Below are 5,196 nucleotides of genomic sequence, written 5' to 3'. Positions count from 1 at the left end.
TTTGGCTAAAACAGAAAATATATGTATGGAAACACAGCTTTTAGAGTCACGTTAAAAACGTTCACAGTATCTGCCGACATCAGGCTATACCTATGCATACATATTACCTCAACAAAGGCAGAAAAGTGCGATAGCTGGATCAGCTGAAATCGGTCACTTTACCACCCCTGAAGTACATGTTTTGTTGTATGAGTAGTTTGCACATGCCATTAGATACGAGTGGGGAATAAAATCAATGTTCAAGGAGAAAATATCATCCTTATTTACTCATTTATTTACGTTTTATTATTTACAGTTGTCTTTAACAGTCATACAAAACCACTGTTATATATTTTATAATAATTTAAATTCCTTCTTCTAGACAAATGATACATCGTATAGTTTTTTTTGCTCTTTAAACATTGCATGTTGATAACTGATTGGATTTCTTTTCAGATATGAATGAAATCATCTTACTAAAGACCGCACCCTTTCATTTATGGTGTAAAATGACTGGACTAATTGCCTCGTTTCCGTGGAAGGTGAGCTGTTGATACATGTGTAAGCGTGGGCTAATTTTATTACATGTAGAAAAAGCGTACAGAGCAAGGGCAGTTGATGAAAGGTAAACTACCCGGAATTTTCGCGTCAAATCGATTTTCTTAGTCTCTTAAAAAAGACAATAGCCGGCCAGCTTTATAAAGGGCATTTAACACTAACCAGTGAATAAGCCTAACCCGTGATTAAATTATCTGACACCGGTTAAATAAAAAACGTTTAAAATAGTGTTGTATAAAGGATAATTATACACCTATAATATGTTTTACGGGATAACAGTTAAGGGTTCATTATGATAATAGTAAGATTTATTGAGATTTATTATACCTGTTTGAAATACAAATCCATGGCATCTATCCATCGGTAAAACATGAATGATATGCTTCTAAAAGAGAATCAGACCCATAGGAATCAGAAATAGAATACTAAATAATTTAATTAAAATATTTTATATCAAGTAAATATCTGGTGTGTCTCAACTTACTATCTACGATCATGTCAGACAATATGCAGGGTTCGTTCATGCTTAATATGGAATATTATTTAAATTATCGAGTAAATTTTCTACAAAATATTTATTTTCTCTCTCGCTATTTTAAATCCGAAACTTAGGTGTCACCCCATGTATAGCCAGGTGTGTTACCTAATTATAACACAACTTTCGAAACAATTGATTCATGCAGTTGCACGTTCTGTGGTCAGAAATGTGAGGGGTGGTCTTTTCGGCAATTTCTGTCCTTGTATACCTGTAAAAACGCATGGGTCTGGCCAATCTTTGGAGTGTATTTCAAGAAGCAACAAAGGGATCGCCCTGAAACTTCCAGGTACCTTTGCTTAGTTCGACAGCTAAGCAACGCATGATATTTTTGCTCTTAGAGAAAATGGCCATAAACCGGCAGCCATTGCCAAGCAATTCAACAATTGTCAGGGAACCGTTTGTCAATGCTACAACAGGCGCACCTACTCCAAGACCTCGACCAGGGTGTCCTCGAATCACAACAAGAAGACAGGTTAGTCTTCTCCTTACACTGTGCCGTGCTTGCCGTACAAAGCCAACCAGTGCCCTCAGAAGAGAGTTGCAGAATGTTATCCAAACGCCCGTTTCAGTGTCCGTCACGAAAAAGAGATTACTGCAAGTCGGTTATTTTACACGAAGACCAGTACGGAAACCACTGTTAACAGCAGGTCATGCACAGCGACGTCTGCAATGGGCTGGGGACCACGTGCGTTTGCAGCCAAATCACTTGAATCACGTCGTTTTCAGTGATAAGTCCAGATATGGATTTTTAGGGTTGACTGTCGAATCCGTGTCCGCCAGCGTGTGCGAGAGGCATATAACGATGATCGTGTACTGTCTGGGGTGCAAGCAGAGGGTAGTGGCGTCTCTGTTTTGGGAGCATTTCATGCCAGTGCCCAGAACCAGTTGGGTTTTCTAGAAGGCAACCTCAACCAGGGTTCTACAGCAAACAAAACTTCCATTTGTTAGAGACATGTTCAGGAACAATTTTGTGTATCAAGACAAAATCGAGCTCGCAGAAACACTGCTTTTCTTCAAAACCAAGGGATACAGCAACTGCCCTGACCTGTAAACTCCCCAGATATGAACCCAATTGAAAATCTGTGGGCGGAAGTAACTAGCAGCATTAACAGCTATGGTCACAGGGTATGCCATGTAGGGTGAGGGCGCTGCAAGCGGCTGCTGGAGGTCGTACCCGCTATTCATTACTTTTCATGATTTACTGTAACGAGTTCTAATACTGACATCAAACTCTTGATATGGTTTTCTGGGGGTGTTCTTTTCTTTTGAATGACAACTTATGTCAGATTTGATATTTTTGACCAAAATGTCTCATTATAGAAGACTGGATATTTTTATCACTCAATTACAAACTTTTTTTATGAATAATAACAAAAAAAAAATTAATCTGCACTCAAAAATAACAATGATAAAAAATATTCCATATTAAAGTCATAATAACTCTTCGTTTTGGCCAAAAATTGGATTTTCCTGGAGTAAACGGCAATTTTCCCGTACTCAACAATGGTCAGCGACCCCATTCCTGCATTCAAAGTTAATCCAGGGTTTTTTTCCTAAACGTACGGTTTTTTGTTAAAATCTCTTAAGTGATTTTAACTGACGGAGCCCTCTCTAACGAGCGGGGTTTTCTGATGACCTACTTAAAACCGCGGGAAAAGCAGACAACAACAACACTTTATTGCAATAAAATAAGATTCATACGATATAATCGTCTTAATTGCTCATATTCACAACGTGTGCAGTTCTGTGCTTTTCGTTATCCGACACACTGTACAAAAACTCGCAACTTACGTCGGAGGATTGTGTCATGCGCCTGTGTTATTTTGGTCTCGACTGCACGCGAGAATCCGCGTGATGCGCCAAAATCCTTGGCAACGAATGCCTTGATGACCGGGAAAAAGGCACCGAAAGCCCTATTGACAAGCACAGTTTTTAGTTTTACTACAATAACAGCCGTTTTAGTGGTGAAATGCAATATAATATATTTCCGTGTGTTGTTTAGAATGTATTTCTTGCGGAATTTTGAATCTCAAAGGAAGAGTTATTATTGCTTTAAGTATTAGCCATGCAGTTCGACCTATATGACCGTAAAGATATCCAGTTTCACTTAAGAAAATTCAAATCCTTCACTTAATCGCTTGTACGGTTCATCTCTTTGACTATGTCTTGTCTGAAATTCGTACCAGTACGCTGAATGAAAATAAGTTACGTCGAACTGCAATTATAATAATGACAAGAAATGCCATACGCCATTGTACCTGTATGTACAGGGGGCGCGCGTCTAGAATGAGTGAGGTCGCCATTTATCTAGTGCACACTGACTCTCGTTGCATGCAATCAGATTTTACACACTTAATACTTTCGGAAAACGTGAATAAAATACTGATGGTAGAAAAGGGTTTAAAAAGTTCATAAGGATGAATTGTATACCTCATTATCTTTTTACTTTTTGATGCCACTGTTTCGAAATAGATGCCTTCCAGAGAGAGAGAGAGAGAGAGAGAGAGAGAGAGAGAGGAGCTCCAACTCCACAATGTTACTGCAGTATCAGTAACTCCATCTAATTGCCTAAGGTCTTCCACTGAGGTACATGTAGGTTTATACCACATTCTTGTTGCGAACGTAAAAACAAGATATCCCAATAATTCAAAGCGCCTTGACAAATTATTTTTAAACGTAAAAGATATGTAACAGAGACCTACCGAATGGGTGTTCTTGCCTGAGAGCGTAGTCGTATGATGCGATATTATATGGATGGATAATTCTAATTTATTAAAATAAGGGTGAAATCAAAGCCTTTGCAATGTGATCAAAGCGATGCGGGTGTCTATCATTAAGGCCTAGCACGTGGCGTGATCCTGATAGTGTAAAGGGGATTGCTTATAATTGATGTAATCACTGCAAATGTAAGTGATATGAGACGAATCAATTTTGATAGAAAACAATCAGACCGTTTTAAAATCATTAGATGACGCGGCACACCTTAATAATAACCTAAAAGAGAAGAAAATTTCTGCTGTATATCCCTCTATTTTACCTAGCCCCCTTCCTCAGATTTTATGGTTTTAAATTCTATTAAAGGTATATACGAACCGAGCATCGGTGGAGCGTGGATTCCCAGTAACACATGTAAACCACTTCTTCTAGTTTTTTATACGACTGAATAAATCACCTGATCAGCCATAAAAGACCTTTAGAGTGCTCCTTTCTTTAAATTTTTGGTTATCAATTTAACCTACATTCGTGACCTACTTTTCTGCCCCATTGACATACAGCATAGAATGCTAGCAGAAAAATCTGTTCAAACATCACTTTCCGGTAAAATTAAACAATGCCTTTTGGCAATTCTCTTAGTTACACTACTTGAAACTATATGCTGGCATTTGGTTGTTTTTTATGACAAAAATTGACTTTGTATGTATCTTTAACACATATGCACAACGGAAACAGGCACATTATGTTTTCCACCTGCATACATAAAGGTTGTTTGCTTGACACACAAGAAAAATAAGGAATAGGGTGAACGGGACATATGACAATATTTCATATTAATACTGTTACAGAAGAATATGAATATATGCTGGTGCCCTCTCCAGTTGCTGGCTAGACCAGACAAAATTGATAAGTTGGTTCACGAGCACAATCGGTCCTAATTTTGAATTGAAAAAAAAAAACGATATTTAACATAGCTCCTTTTGTTCAAATCGGAAAAAAGCTACAGTTAATTTGGGTTGGTTAGTGTGTCAGATTCACCACTGGCACAAAAAAACGGTGGATTTAACATTGTATAACCCTGAACTGAAAAAAAGGAAAAACATTATAATGTGTCTGCTAAGCTCGTTCAACACTATACGTTAAAAAATAAATAAAATTAACAAAAACCAATACCAAATGTTCGCCTACAGAGAGGCGCTGTTAACCAACTTATCAATTTTGTCTGGCCTAATTAGCATTTTTTTCTATCCACTGGCATTTTAAACTCAGCATCATTGAACATATTTTGTCACAATCAGGGATAAGAGTCTGCCAAATTGAAAGGTTTCAAAGATAAATTTCTATATTTCAGTTTTATTACACATCCCTTGGTGTATTGTGGTACCCTCACCTATTTAAGAAAATCA

This window comes from Lingula anatina, chromosome 3, assembly GCF_051362555.1.
Source record: "Lingula anatina isolate TDL-2025a chromosome 3, LinAna3.0, whole genome shotgun sequence".
Classification (NCBI taxonomy): domain Eukaryota; kingdom Metazoa; phylum Brachiopoda; class Lingulata; order Lingulida; family Lingulidae; genus Lingula; species Lingula anatina.
This window is presented reverse-complemented; position numbering follows the sequence as displayed.